This window comes from Eurosta solidaginis, chromosome 3 (assembly GCF_040869045.1).
Source record: "Eurosta solidaginis isolate ZX-2024a chromosome 3, ASM4086904v1, whole genome shotgun sequence".
Taxonomy (NCBI): domain Eukaryota; kingdom Metazoa; phylum Arthropoda; class Insecta; order Diptera; family Tephritidae; genus Eurosta; species Eurosta solidaginis.
The window spans coordinates 19,392,681-19,409,508 of NC_090321.1; the positions used below are offsets into that span (position 1 = coordinate 19,392,681).

Below are 16,828 nucleotides of genomic sequence, written 5' to 3' on the forward strand. Positions count from 1 at the left end.
ATAAGTGCTGGCACCTGTTTGGGGTTCTTCCATTTTTGACGGCAAGTTCTGTTAACACTACGGACACTTTCAGTCTATGTGAGGTCTTTATTGACCGGCCAGTTCAACCTAACCTAACCTGCTAATGATAGATCACTTAAGCCTTTTAAACCTAATTTTGTACTTTAAACACTTTGTTGTAGATCGATGTGCTTACTATTTCCGCTTATCTGCTTCTAAATAACTTTTTTCAACACATTTTAGCGACCTTTAGATCGTGCCTAGATCAGACACACGCTTAAAATTTGTTATTGTATTATATTTAATTTACACTTTATTCAGCCATAAAATAGTTCAACTTTTTCATTGTGTTTATTTTTTGTGTTTTGCTCCCTTAAACTGCTTACAGAATCACCACTTTACTCACGATCACTTTAAAATAGCTTTTTTACGAGAATTATCTCATTCGCGCACACACAAGCAATCGATCAAGTGTCGATTATCATTTCAATATACCAACCGCACTCTAAATGTGTTCAAATCAGACTGAGTAAAAGATCTTCATCGCTGACGGCATAAACCACACACATGGCCGTCAAAGCACCAAGCACAAAGTTGAAGATCGATTTATGCGGCTGACTAACTCGATTCACGTCGACTGCTTGAATGACTTTAACGATGTGACTCTGAGTGGCTGAGTGATCACGCTTGCCTAACTAAAGAATCGTGCATTAGAAACGCCATCAACATCAGAAGTTGATGAATTTGCTGACTGTTGCATCACTTTGTAGATGATCGAGATGCAGATGATCATGGCAACGAGCGGCATGCATCACGCCTCACGCGCAGCATTTCTCATCTTTAATGCTGCGGTGCAATTTTTTTTTTTTTTTGTTATTTTTAACTTTTTGTTTCCTGCTTTTATTTATATTTCTCTCTCTATTTATTTATTTGAAGCACTTTGATGTTTGTCTTCTTGCACGTGTGTTGTGATTGTGTATAAAGTTTTGCATTGAACCGCAAGAAATCACTGCCGCCACTAAACTGACTGTGAATGATAGATTTGGAACTTGGCAAGCCCAGCAGCCAGCCTAAAAAACAGCCAAAGCATACTTTAGCAACAGCTGGCAACAGATGGCCAAGTCAGCAAAAAACGACAAAATAAATGCGTAAGAGACAAAATTTGTTTAAAAAGATTGAAACCAAAAGCGTTTGAGCGCCAAAAACAAAGTCAAGTGGTAAATAAATCGACGTATTTATATGTGTGTAGTTGCATATGTGTATGTACAGCTGTGGTCGCACAAAATAGTAGCAAAAGTTATTAACAAATGTTTTCAAACTTTTTCTTTTTCTACATATTTTTCTGAATTGAAAAGAACATTATTTAATAGTAAAATAAAACTTGTAAATCATTATCAAAAAAATTTATCGTTTTTAAAATAAAGTTATCAGACTCCCTGAGGAAGACGTGAGAGCGTCGAAACGCGTACAAGACAGAAAGAAAAATTTAACTCTGCTTTCTCATTTTTCGGCCGCAAAGCTCCATGAAAGCAAACGATTTCAAAAATGTTTGCGAAAATTTGAGAATTAAAAAACTGGAAGTGGCTATTTGTCCGGAAAAAAATCTTTTTTCGCCCGAATGAAGTTAAATGAAGTAAAAGTGAAAAAAAACAAGCAAAAATCGGGAATTTTCGTACTGAATTGTCCAGACGAATCTTAAAACTCCCAGGTTTTTTTATTTAATATAAATTTAGATTTTCAAATGAAAATTTTTAAACCAATTTAAAAATATAGAACGAACAGAACCAGTTCGTAAAATGAACCGCTAGCAACAAAGCGTAGCTTTGGTACAAACAAACATACAAATTACGACTGTCCAAATTACGACTGCAAAGAACGCAATTGAAAATAGTTGCCCAACCACTAAAACATACCTTTGGCTGAATATGTTTTTTTAACTGTTCAATCATTGTTGGAATGCGGGTTCGAGTCAAACTCCATAGAGACAAAGCTTTGAAGAGATGTACAAGGCATAATCGAAACAGCTGTCGCCTTATGCGTCCTGATGAAACGCTCTTTCAATTCTTCCCAAATTGTTAAACAATCTCAAAACCCTTTTCTGAAAATTCCAGATAAATTAAAAGTTGCAAGTGCCTATTCGTCCGGAAAAAAATTTATGTTCTTCTAGAACAAAGTGAAATTAAAAACAAAAAAACAGTAAACACACAAACAAAAAGTATACAAAAAATTGTGTACTACATTTTCCACATGAATAAGAAAAGCCATAAAAACCTACATGAAAATTCAAAATTTATTTTAATAAAAATTTTTTTAATTTTATTTTGAATTTAAAACTCAAAATATTGAAAAGTTTTTTAAAATTTTCCTTGAAATTCCAAAGTTTATTTTCGTTATTTAGATTTTTTTTAACTATCAATATAAGGAAATCTTTCGAAGATTCGATATAAGTTTGAAGTCTCTAAGAACTCGAAACTATTTTTGATAATCTTTCTTCGATGGTTTCAGGTTTTATTTCCATACAAAAAAAAGTTTTACACACTTTTTATGGCACAAAATCCTACAGAAATATGTATGTACCAAAAACTAAAGCAAATTTCAGAGATTGCAAACGTGGACTTTATTAAAATAAAATGAGTTTTCAGGAAAACTCTTATATTTTTTTAAAATTTTTGTAATTAAATTCCTTTTAGAAAAAAGAATCCACTAACACAGCTGAACGGAAAAAGTGACAGCTGTTTCGATACAGGGGAAAAAACTAAAAAACATTACCAAAAGCGAATGCAAATTTGTGGCTTTTAGACAAAAATGAAGAACTCATGAGACTTTAAGGGACTTTTTCGAAAACTGTTTTTAATTTTTTTTTTTTTAGTTAAACACAAACACTGCAAAACGGCCAAGGTGACATCTGCTTCGGTATTAAATGAAGAAAAGAATGTATACATTGTTAATTAACTCTTGCTGCTATTTTTAAACTCGCAGGTGTATGTGTGTACGTATCAAATTGAAAATGTGATATTTAATTAATAATATTTTCTTAACTTTGTGAATCTATGCTGGTATGTGAGTAGGTAGATATACATTAGGGCGGGTCGATTTAAAAATCGCTCATTGCTCTGTGAAAATCGTATTCTAGGGATCAAAATAAGAAACTTTGCCGAAGGAACCATACCTCTAAAACGAATTCTGATATCCCCCAATTTGGGTAGGGGCAAATTTTGAAAAATCCCACTTTGACCCATTTAGAGTGCTCCAATCAAGTCCAAATGTATGACCGACCCCCACTAACTTTGTAGGCCCGACCCACCGATGCCAGTGGCACACCCCTTGGAACCCCCTGGGGGTTCACCATACAAACATTTCAAAAAATAGCCGGTTTTGCACTTTACATTAAAAAATCAGCTAAATGGCTATGTTTTTTCTTTATTTTTATTTATTTATTTATAATAATATTTATTATTTATTTATCATAATATCTATTTTTTCTCTTAAGAAATTTATTTAGTCAGAACATATGTAAATGAAAAAAATTATTTAAGTGAGTTATAGAAAAGAAACTAAAAAAAGTATTGTTTGAAGTCTTTTTTACTTTCAAGTCTGGGCAATTTCTCACGGCTCTCTAATGTCGTCGCCATAACAGCCTCTACATTTTCCGGTATAACCCGTTTGGAAACGCTAGCTAGCAATTGAACATGTCGTTCCGTTCCTTGTATGTGTGATGGAATTTTTGGATCACTAAACGGTGGATCATCTTGATTTAAATATTCTTTCAATGTATGGTACGGAATGCTTCGCGTGAATGGTGGTTCAAATACGATATTTATATCATTCAAATTGATCATTTCCGTATAACGTATGCAATTAAAGTTTATATCTGGTTTTTTATAAACTCTTAGTTCCATTGGCTCTTCAACATCGGTTCGATAGCAGAGAATTTTCTTGATGGGACAGTCGCGCTTTTCTTTGCTATCATCAAACAACATTGATAACAAGATATTTTCCGAATGCGCATAATATGAATTATCTTTAATTACTTGATTGACAATTAGATCCACCGGAACCACGCCGCTAGAAATTGCATGGGCCATGTCGTATGAGTACTTCGGATCGGTGGAAAATTTTATTTTTTCTGGAGCAGGGGCATATTTTGCAACTCAATTTTCTAGAAGCCGTCCACCACCTGAAAATATATAATAATAAAATAATTAAAAATGGTTGACAATTATAATAAATGAGTGATAGCAATAACTTACCGGAAGAGTTTCACAAGTTTCGATTTGACGGCTCAGTTTTCCGGTTGCCGATCTTGGTCCAGTGCTGGTTGATTTATCCAAAGATTCAAACAAATGCCGAAACGGAAGTTCGTTGAAGAGTAGAAGGCAAACGAAGCAATGCAATGGTCTTTTTAACAGCAATTCGAATCGTCGTATAATTCCACCGTGTGGGCCAATGTTTGTTGGCTCACCGTCAGTGCATATTCCAATTAATGCATCCAGTGATATATTTAATTTGATTGTTTTGTATTCAGCGGTTTCATGTTCCAGTCTTACGTAACCAATCAATTTAGAATTGGGTTCTCTCAAAATAACAAAATGAGGTTCTTTTACCATCCTTGTATGATACTTCTCATCAATTTTATCTATCGCTAAAGTATCATCTTTTCTGCCATCGAATGAAAACACTAACAAATTGGCATCATCTAACCGTTTGCGAAGCACTTCTTGTCTGCATTTCTCTTTTTCTCTGTGAACTTTCGATTTATCCATGATGAGAGGTTTCCCATGCTTTTCTTTAATTTTAAAATCTTGCAAAAGAGCGGTTCCCAATGCTGATGCTACTTTGTCAGGCGCACCAAATCTGTCACATAACAAGGCAAAGTTAAAACAATCGTATCTCTCTGTGTATTGTGAACTTGTGCTTCTATCCATATCTTCTTGAACCGGTGGCGGTGCGTTGTTGAATCATCGGGATCTTGGTATGTTGGCATTGATGACATAGACGTTGCTCCTTGCTCTTCAGTTTCCATCATAAATGCATTCATTGTTAGTCTTCTCTGATTATGTGCATGAACTCTTTGAGGCATTCGGGAACCCAGCCGCATGCACATGGAGCTGCCTTCAAATCGCATTTACATGTTCCAATGTAAAAAATTGTTTCCAGAGATTTTACATACTCTGTAAATTGTTGGGTGTTGTTTCTTCTCTTGATTTGCTCTTGGTACTTGTCAAGCAATTTATTCAATTTATTAAATACACTTTTTTCAGCATTATTTCCATACCAAGTTTTTCCCAAATTCCAATCAACTTATCTTGTGCTTGAATAGTGAATGATTTATGGGAAAACTTTTTTGTTCTGTTTTAGCACGTTCGCTTAAGTAAAAATAATATCTCAAGATATCCAGATGGGTTGATAAATTAAGATCAGTTAAATCAGTAGACACACCAAAAACAGTAACATCATGCTTGGGTATATGACTCATTGGGTTTTCGATAGTTGTTGTTGTAGTTGCTTCATCTTGCGGTGTAGAGGATGGTGGAATCATTGTAAACTTTTGATTTGGAATGGTCACTTCACTTATTTTTTTTTTTTTGAAATATTTTTTTATCTGAAATTAGCACTTCACATTTTGAGTTCTTCACAACGACTTAATGCATTCACAAAAACTGTTGCGTTATATATGGTCTACGAGACGAGGTAATAAGAATGAAATGGCAATTTCAATTCTACCTGCTGTGTCTTGTGGTGGCTTAAAAAAAACAACACAAGCAATTTTACGATCTGCAATTGTGTCACAGTGATACCTTCATTTTTTAAAACGGTTGAATAAAAAAACCACACAACTATGTTTACGACATGCAAATGCATCACAGTGATGCCTTGGTTTTAAAAGGGTTGTAAAAACGCTAATTTCTAATAATTTTTTTTTAATTTCTTTTCTATTACTAAGTTAAATTCATTTTTTCATTTACATATGTTCTGACTAAATAAATTTCTAAAGAGCAAAATAAACTCCAAAAAGAAAAAACACAGGCATTTCGCTGATTTTTTCATGTAAAGTGCAAAACCGGCGATTTTTTGAAATGTTTGTATGGTCAACCCCCAGGGAGGTTCCAACGGGTGTGCCACTGGCATCGGTGGGTCGGGCCTCCAAAGTTAGTGGGGGTCGGTAATACATTTGGACTCGATTGGAGCACTCTAAATGGGTCAAAGTGGGATTTTTCAAAATTTACCCATACCCAAAAGTTCGACCCAAATTGGGGGACATCAGAATTCGTTTTAGAGGTATGGTTCCTTCGGCAAAGTTTCTTATTTTGATCCCTAGAATATGATTTTCACAGAGCAATGGGCGATTTTTTTGCCTCCCCACAAATCGACCCGGCCTAATATACCTACATTTATACATATGAGCAGGCGTCTTAAGACAAGTAGGAAGCGAGCAAGCTGTTGTTAACGAACCGAGAATTATTAGCTTAGCCAAGGCGGTAATGTCAAACGCTTTCGAGCGAGATCTTTTACATTTTAAATTCAGCAAAAACCAGTTTCACAGCGTATGCACATAAGTAATAGCTTCAGAAAAGCTCAGTTTACACGATTCCACATACAACAAAAAATAAAAAAAATAAAACAACAAAGCAAAATCTTTAAAAATGCTATACTTGCTGTCCTAAGTATTATTTAAAACAATGAGAATTCAATTGCACCGACGAAAGTGTCGTAAAGTCCCGTCGAGTATGTCTCTATTGTACGAGTATGTAAATATGTATGTACATATGTACTTCTACTTATAAATATTTATGTATATGTTTACAAAATACTCTCAAAGTGCTGAGTACTGGTAATTACTGTGTTTATTTATTGTTAATTAAATGGTAAGTTGGTAAGTATTATAGTTTTCAACTCGTCTGTTAACCGATAAGCGTACACACTCATACGCAGCCACACACAGACACATATTCCAAAGTACGTCATTCATTCGAGTCATTGCTTGTTTTCTAAACAATTTATTCATAATCTTCTTTGTTTTTTATAATAATAAAATATTTATTTTAATTTTTCCTGGTTGCTGATGCTGTTATTGTTACCCACGCAATGTGGGAACGCAATCCAGAGAAGAGCTAAGGCACAACAAAAGGGGGAGGTCTATTTTCTTTACTTTAAATTGTGTTAGTAAAGGAAGTGTTGGACCTTGAATCCAAGACAGTCTGTGGGAACTACTGCAGGATAATCTGTATACGGTGAATACCTTCCGGAGGAACAAGTTCTATTGACAAAAACAGATAAGATGTCAGCTCTCAGGCCTCTCTTGATCGGGGGAGTATCAATGGTACTTGCTGTCGGGCTAAAAATGTGGGAGTTTACTCTAGAAACCTGATTATTCGTTAGCAATATTTAGGATAGTCCTCAGTGGCTTTGTCTACTGATGTCGCTGATATATGTGTCAGCGATGTCAGCCTTAAATGTGATGCTTAGAAAGCGTACCTACATCCGATGAATATTACGGCCAAACCGGTGGGTGCAGTACATGCCTAGATCAGGCTTTTTGATAGGAATTTGGGCTCTCTTAATTGGGGCACTCCAGCATTCTTACCAATATCGAATTAAAACAAGGCATGACGGATTATTGTGTGTGAACAACTGCCATCTGTGCGGGCTTCACCATCTTCATTCCCTCTAGGAAGGAATGAGACAGGAATTTAACTGGGGTTGGGCAGGATGTGTATATGTAAATCGTTCGCAGGTGGGATAAAGTTCGCCGTAAAGGTCGGAGATGAGGAATTCTGGCTCTATTGCTCTCGATGTATGCCGGGAATTCAAGCTGCCTGATCACTGTACCCTGTGTCTTATAAGCGGAAATTGGAAGATGGGACAAAATTCAGTTGTAATAAGGTTAGAGATTTGTATATCTACTCAGTGTCCCATAAAGCCCAGAGCTCTATTGTGGTACGATCGGCGGTGGTGTGGGAGTCCCCGATTTTCTACTGAATACTATTATTTTCGGATTAGAATCATTCGGGCTCCGGGGCATAGTAAAATAACGGCAAACAATAACACTGATATAATTGCCTAAGGAATATGCCTAAGTTGACCCTAAATGGAGTGCTAAACATATCTACTTACACCCGCTAAACATTGCGGGTAAGGCGGCTGCAGCACACACGTTGATCTCACATCGTAATATTAGATGTAATGTAATCTGACAACACCTCTTTTCCGTCTAGATAATAATGGAACAGGAAACTCAACTGATAAAGCGAACCAGTTAAATGGCTGCAGAGAATTCGGAGTTCCGCTTGCCAACTGCAACTTCCTCTTTGAAAGATAGAGCTTCAATCAGCTAGGAAAACGTCAAGCAGACATAAGACAATCCAGCGAAATTATTGGGCTAACTGATTCCTCTCTCTGTTTCTTCAGCACTTCACCGACATCTCGCTCTTCCTTCTTTCTCTATTTGTCACCCGCTCGAGTCATAGTCACGATATTTTCGAAAAGATCGATCGCGTTTTCGCCGAGAAGGAGGCTGTGCAAAAAACATCAAAAATGCATTCATATTCCAGTCTTTTTGCGTACTCTCGGCTACTAAAACAATCATAAAGGGGCTCATTTTCCTATCATAAAGGCTTTTGTTTGGTAGAATAGACTCTTTGAACGAGCCGTCTTATAACTTCTTTTTATGTTTTTTTTTTTGCGTCGCATTTATAATAACTTGTGATTCCTTTATACTTTGCTATTTTATTTTCAATAAATCACTTTTATGTATAAGAGGGAGTCATTTTTGAGTCAGGACCATTATCCGTTTATATTCTTCTTGGAGTCGTATTTTATATGAGTCATTTTTGAGACCATTTTGTTTGAGAAGGCTAGGTTAGGTTGAACTGGCCGGTTCGTGAAGATAGACAGAATGAGTGCGTAGTGTTTCCAGAAGTTTGTTTAACTACCAAACTGAAGAGCCCTATCAAAACCTATGTTACAAAATAGCTCCGTGCTCTTGGTAAATACTCGAAGCTTTTTAGGACCTATGCTACTAGCTGCTTTTAGATCTGACAGCTGTATCACTCCTTACAGCTACAAAACGTGTTGACCGTTTCCTCCTGCAACCCGCACTTCCTATATGTTCTATCACTGAACAAGCATACTTTTAAAGTGTGTGACGCCAGTAGGCAGTGTCCACTTAAAATACCCGTCAGATCTACAGTCCTATCTTTTTAACGATAGGAGCAACTTTGTTAATTGAAGGTTTTAAGACCTACAAATTATATTCGACACTTTACAGCCTTGTGATTGGGTCCATTCATTTCCTGCTTTGCTTGATTATATGTAACTCTCGCCTTCTCTTAATCTCGTCTTGTGGGACGTCTACGGAACAAGCTTTGAGGGATGCGTAATTTGGCTAGTTCATCGGCTTTTTCATTCCCATCTATTCCTATATGCTTTGGGACCCAATATAGATGCAGGCTTCTCTCTGCCACGATTCTTTCCAGAGATTGCTTACACTGTAACGCAATTTTGTATGCTGATCTATCCGAGATTTTTGCCTTAATTGCTCCTTGGCTGTCAATATAAAAGTTGATGCTGCTGCAGTTTAAGCTCTTCCATTGTTTCTACTGCGTTGGTAACGGCTACTAGTTCCGCCTGAAAAACGCTACAGCGATCTGGCAGCTTTTAGGATAAAATAATACCAAGCTTTTTTCAGGCCCAAATTTCAGGTGCAAAAGAGAAACCGAAATTCGGTGAAAAAAATGATGCAAAATCCATCGTATGAAGACTTAAGAAGAAAGCGTTCAAGTAAAGGTTTCTTAGTACACCCCATTGGCAGCCATGATTACGCAGGGCAATTATTACTTTTAAGCCATTCACACACCTACATACATATGTACATTTTGTGTATGTACCTATGCACCATCAATTTTATCACTCCAAATGTTTATAGTCATGCTATCCATTATTAAGAAACAATTTAAAAATTCTTCACTTCCATAAAGGTGTCACACAGCGAAATAACGCACAAGCCAACAACAAAAACATATATCAAATGTTATTAACGTCCAAACCCATTAAGTCATTATCAAGTCAAGCGTGTCATCATCTTTGGTTTCTAACCCGAACAAAGTCACATTTATCGTAAGTTATGTCAATAATTTTTGGAAGATCATTAATACTTAGAAAATAAAAATTGAAATCCCAAAATAGCGGCAACAAATAAATATAGCTGACATACGAAAAAAAAAATTTTACGACAACACTCAGAATAATAATTGATTTCATATGACATGTCTAACAAAAAAAAAACAAGAAAATCACAATAAAAAAAACCATACAAGATCTGAGGTGTCTAAAAATACTTCACAACCCACTCTCCGATTACACCATCCAACCAAGCGTGGGGTTTTTTTGTATTTTAGCTTCTCGTTTTGTTGAATTCAAGCTGGACAGACACAGCTGAGCAAATTAATTTTGAATTAAAAAAATTAGGTTTTTTTTTTTTTTTTGCTTTTTATTCGAAATTTTAGACTTGTGATATAGTAAATATGTATGTGGACTTGTTACAGTTCTTCGAAATATGTCATTGCGATAAGGTAGAGCACAAAAACTTGCAATTCACTTGCGTGTGCTATTTCACATGTGAATGTCTGTTTGTAGTAAGAACAAAACTAATTTAATAAAAGAGTGAAAAAAACTATCGTAAAAGTTAACAAAAAACAAGTAAGGAAGGGACTGTCTTCGGCTGTGCCGAAGATTTCATACCTTTCGTGAATGGGGCTGAACAATAATCTTATCCCGTTCGTAATCTCCAAATAATAGGATGTATAAGATAAGAAATATATAGTGAAAAGATGTACATACCTAAACGATTTTTAAGATAAAAATAAAATAAAAAATGACAAAAAACCCCCTTATCTGAACGATCGGTTGTATGGGATATATATTATATATAGCTCCGATCGAAATGATTTTTACAGGAAATCTTCTATGATATATTAGAATATATATCACCAAGTTTCACGTTCTTATATTGAAAACTAAGGGAGAAATGGCCAAAAATCTTTCTATCTGAACGATCGGTTCTATGGGATATAACTATATATAGCTCCGATCAAAGTGATTTTTTCAGGATATCTTCTATGATATATTTGGATATACATAACCGAGTTTCACGTTTATACTTTCTAAATTGTGGCAGGAATGACCAAAAGCGTCTTATCTGAATGATCGGTTGTATGGGAGATATATGTTATAGTGGTCCGATCCTACCGGCTCCGACAAATGTCTAATATAACACAAAAATACATCCTTGTGCCAAATTTCATTGAGATATCTCAAAATTTGAGGGACTAGTTTGCCTTCAAACAGACAGACGGACGGACGAACATGGCTATATCAACTCAGTTCGTCGCTCTGATCAATTCGGTATACTTAATGGTGAGTCTATCTTCTATATTTCTCAACGTTACAAACATCGGACTAGAGTTAATATACCATTTCATGTTCATGAAAGGTATAATAAAACTTTTGAGTAGATACCTGAAAAACTTCTGACAATTTTACAACAAAATTGACAGAAACTTCAAACAGCCAGGTGTAAAAGGGCGTTTGTAGTCCCCTTGACACTTTCTCATCCATTTGACAGTTGCAACTTGATAAGTTGACAATTTTAAAATTTTATATATGTATTTCAGCGTGTTTGAGAACGCATACAACTTGCACCGTTGCGCATGATTTAGAGATTTTATGAAACTTTTTTTGAATGTTTCTACATAAGTATTTGTTTACAGTTGCGAATACGAAAATAGCAGCGGCAACTTTTTATCAAATATCGTAATTTAAAATATTTTTTTCTTCTTTTTCGAAATTTTATGAAAATAGGCTAATAAAAAACGATTTAAGAAAACATTTCTTTTGGAAGGATGTTTCAGATTTTCTTTCATATATGGTGGTCGCCGTGGTGTGATGGTAGCGTGCTCCGCCTACCACACCGTATGCCCTGGGTTCACACCCCGGACAAAGCAACATCAAATTTTTAGAAATAAGGTTTTTCAATTAGAAGAAAATTTATCTAAGCGGGGTCGCCTTTCGGCAGCGTTTGGCACTCCGAGTGTATTTCTGTCATGAAAAGCTCGCATTGAAAACTCATCTGCCTTGCAGATGCAGTTCGGAGGCGGCATAAAAAACAAGGAAGGAAAAAGTTGGAAGAAAAGCTCGGCCTAAAATCTACAATCGGAGGTTATAGTGCCTTGCATTTATTTTTACACTCAGTTGAGCAGAGCTCACAGAGTATATTAACTTTGATTGGATAACAGTTGGCTGTACAGGTATAAAGAAATCGAGATAGATATAGACTTCCATATTCAAAATCATCAGTATCGAAAAAAATTTTATTGAGCCATGTCCGTCCGTCCGTCCGTCCGTCCCTCCGCCCGTTAACATGATAAATTGAATAAATTTTGAGGTATCTTGATGAAATTTTGTATGTAGTTTCCCGGGCACTCATCTCAGATCGCTATTTAAAATTAACGATATCGGAATATAACCACGCCCACTTTTTCGATATCGAAAATTTCGAAAAATCGAACAAGTGTGATAATTCATTACCAAACACGGACAAAGCGATGAAACTTGGTAGGTGAGTTGAACTTATGACGCAGAATAGAAAATTAGTAAAATTTCGGACAATGGGCGTGGCACCGCCCACTTTTAAAAGAAAGTAATTTAGAAGTTTTACAAGCTGTAATTTGGGAGTCGTTGAAGATATCATGATGAAATTTGGCAGGAACGTTACTCCTATTCCTGTATGTATGCCTAATAAAAATTAGCAAAATCAGAGAACGACCACGCCCACTTTTAAAAAAAAAAATTTTTTAAGTCCAATTTAAAAAAAAAAGTTAATATCTTTACAGTATATAAGTAAATTATGTCAACATTCAACTCCGGTAATGGTATGGTGCAGCAAAATACAAAAATAAAAGAAATTTTCAAAATGGGCGTGGCTCCGCCCTTTTCATTTAATTTGTCTAGGATACTTTTAATGCCATAAGTCGAACAAAAATTTACCAATCCTTGTGAAATTTGGTAGGGGCTTAGATTCTGGGACGATAACTGTTTTCTGTGAAAAAGGGCGAAATCGGTTGAAATCACGCCCAGTTTTTATACACAGTCGACCGTCTGTCCTTCCGCTCGGCCGTTAACGGGACAACTTGAGCAAAAATCAATATATCTTTACTAAACTCAGTTCACGTACTTATCTGAACTCACTTGGTATTGGTATAAAAAATGGCCGAAATCCGACTATGACCACGCCCCTTTTTTCGATATCGAAAATTACGAAAAATGAAAAAATGCCATAATTCTATACCAAATACGAAAAAAGGGATGAAACATGGTAATTGGATTGGTTTATTGACGCAAAATATAACTTTAGAAAAAAACTTTGTAAAATGGGTGTGACACTTACCATATTAAGTAGAAGAAAATGAAAAACTCCTACAGGGCGAAATCAACAGTCCTTGGAATCATGGCAGGAACACTGTTCGTTGTATTACATATATAAATAAATTAGCGGTACCCGACAGATGATTTTTTGGGTCACCTTAGTCCTCATTTTGGTCGATATCTCGAAAAGCCCTTCACATATACAACTACCACCACTCCCTTTTAAAACCCTCATTTACTTTTAATTTGATACCCATATTGTACAAACACATTACAGAGTCACCCCTGGTCCACCTTTATGGCGATATCTCGAAAAGGCGTCCACCTATAGAACTAAGGCCCACGCCCTTTTAAAATACTCTTTAATACCTTTCATTTGATCCCATATCGTACAAACAAATTCTAGTGTCAGCCCTGGTCCACCTTTAAGGCGATATCCATAAATGGCGTCCACCTATAGAACTATGGCCCACTCCCTTTTAAAATACTCTTTAATACCTTCCATTTGATACACATGTCATACAAACACATTCTAGAGTTACCCTAGTTCATTTGTACAAACGCATTCTAGAGTCAACCCTGGTCCACCTTTATGACGATATCTCGAAAAGGTGTCCATCTATAGAACTAAGTACCACTCCTTTTTAAAATACTCATTAACACCTTTCATTTGATACCGATATCTTACAAACAAATTCTAGAGCAGAGCCGGCCACACAAATACTAAAACAATTGCATAAGTGTGTGTAAAAATTGAGTGACAACTCCCCACAGTGTGCTAAAAGAAAATGTGGACTGTGAAGTTCGAAATTAAAAAGGACTCTGGTTATTTGATTTCAAGCTAATCCTAACAATATTTATTTATATTCATATAAATAAGGACGCGTAGGTCGAGCTAGCCAGCTAAAACTTTTTTATAAAAGAAGGTATGGTGTTCCTTCAATTCAAAATTTACTTAAAAAATCAGTTTTTCATTAAGAAAGAACTATAAAACAAAGTAAATGTAAAGATATAAATATATTTTCAAAACATAAAGTTATTCAATAAAAAAAAATATATAAAAATTAATAAAACTAAGTAGAACGTATAAAAAGTTACTTATATTAAATGTTCAATATTTATTAATAATTAATTAATTATTATTAATTATTAATATTTAAATCGTCAATATTAATATGTATGTTCAAAAGAACTTAATAATACTAACTAAAACGTATTAAAATTCACTTTACCCTTGCAGCATATTGTTTTTATTATGTGCCCAAAAAGTAGCATGGGCTTTTCCTTTTGCATTCACTGTTGAATTTAGTGAGTGACAAGCGAAAGCAAACGATCGTGATCGCACATCGTTAGTGTCTTTGTGAAAATACAAACTCAAATTGCACAATGTGCAACTTTTGGCCGGCTCTGTTCTAGAGTCACCCCTTGTCCACCTTTATGGCGATATCTCGAAAAGGCTTCCACCATAGAACTAAGGCCCACTTCCTTTTAAAATACTCATTAACACCTTTCGTTTGATACCCATATTGTACAAACGCATTCTAGAGTCACCCCTGGTCCACCTTTACGGAGATATCTCGAAAAGGCGTCCACCTATAGAACTAAAGCCCACTCCCTTGTAAAATACTCATTAACACCTTTCATTTGATACCCATATCGTACAAACAAATTCTAGAGTCACCCCTGGTCCACCTTTATGGCGATATCTCGAAAAGGCGTCCACCTATAGAACTATGGCCCTCTTAAAATACTCTTTAATACCTTCCATTTGATACACATGTTATACAAACACATTCCAGGGTTACCCTAGGTTCATTTTCCTTAATGTTGATTTTCCCTTATTTTGTTTCCATATCTCTCAACTGAGTATGTAAAGTTCGGTTACACCCGAACTTAGCCTTTCTTACTTGTTTATTTTATTTCCTTCTCGAAGCTTTACTCATGTATACATATATACATACATCTTCTCATAAACCACTAACGAACTTTTATTATTGCATAGCACGAAAAACCCAGAACGCCTAACCCAACGAACAACGAACGAAAAGAATTAAAATTTGGAGAAAATACTAATTCTCATTTGATTTAATATTTTTATTTGAAACTAAACAATTTCTCGAATTTTCAACTTGTTTCCCATACGAGAAACATTTGAGAAAGTTTAGAAATCAGCGAAGTCAAACTATGTCAGTATTCTCGTATACATAATACAAACAAGAATCGATAGGTCCTTCGCAAATAATAGCAACATAGGTTTGAGAAGCGTTTGAGAAAAATTAGTGTTTGCGAAGAGCAAATTGATATTTAACAAGGGATCCAAAGGGTTGATAAGCGCATTACAAAGCTTTACAGCTTGAGAGCTTCCGAGGGGCATCCTGTTACAAATATGAATGTATCATACACATATTTAGTTGGCGAGGCTCTGGTGACTCCAAGTTCCTTATGGAACTAGAGGGTGGGTGCGCGATGACCTGTGGTAATATTAATCGTTTCCGAAATTGCCGGGCTAAATGGTGCTTGTTACCGACAAAGCACCATAAACATCGATAACACTCGCCAAAAAACTTTAGGGGAGTGTCTTTATAGTTAATCCAATAACAACATCAACAGTTTTAACATATTTTCCAACCCATAAGAATTTATGTTCAACTGTTTATTGGATTCAAGTTGTTTACAAAGTTCAAACAGATGTAATAAAAATCTGATTGCTTAGGTCTGCTTAGTCAATATTATTGTTTATTATCTACTATTTTCAAATCTTTACAATTTCCTGCCAAAAAGATTGCTAGAGTTAACCCTGACAAATCTAGGTCGGTGTTTTCACTCCAGTTGGTGCTATTTTGATTTAATGTTTAATGATGAATTTTTTTAATAAGCAATTTTTTCATAGCGAGCGTTACCGTGAAGATTTCTCAATGAAATTCCATACTTCATGTAAATGAAAAAAATTGGTGCTATACGCTTTCTTTTGAACTGTTGTAGAAACTGGATTGTTGCTTAGATTATCAACTCACAGTTATTATCATATGCCTAATTGAGGTGATATGTTATCGAGCACACATCGACCTTGTAATTAGTTACAAATACCAATTAACAAAAGTGATGAAGCTACAAATAGAACGCTAGTGATGTAGCTATGGAATAAACAAATATTTGAGATGAGCTTGGATTGATGTTTGAGAGTGATTCAGAGGTGACAAGGTTAGGAAATTGTTGTGTGTAATCATTCATGTTTTAAAATAATTTTAAATCATGTTCTATAATTGAACGCCGTGCTCTTTTCTTGAATTTTGTCCTTTTTTATTTTTTAACAAAACGTTTAGTACTCTTGTCATTTGTTTTTGTAATGGTGAAGACCCCGTAGATTTAGCTAAGCATTACCGACGAAGTAATTTCTTTGTTGAGT

General features: G+C 35.4%; 1 protein-coding gene across 17 annotated transcripts in view; it reads right to left on the reverse strand.

Moving 5' to 3' along the window:
* Kank (kank) overlaps window positions 1-16,828 on the reverse strand; it is a 159,716-nt gene that overhangs the window by 76,808 nt on the left and 66,080 nt on the right. For 2 of the 17 annotated variants that reach the window (XM_067771157.1, XM_067771156.1), the window contains exon 1: window positions 197-1,125. The exons of 14 other annotated variants lie outside the window; for them this stretch is intronic. The gene's annotated coding sequence lies outside the window, so the exon portion shown is untranslated. Of the gene's footprint in view, window positions 1-196; window positions 1,126-16,828 lie in introns of those variants that run through there. One more of the 17 variants, XM_067771158.1, reaches the window with a different exon arrangement.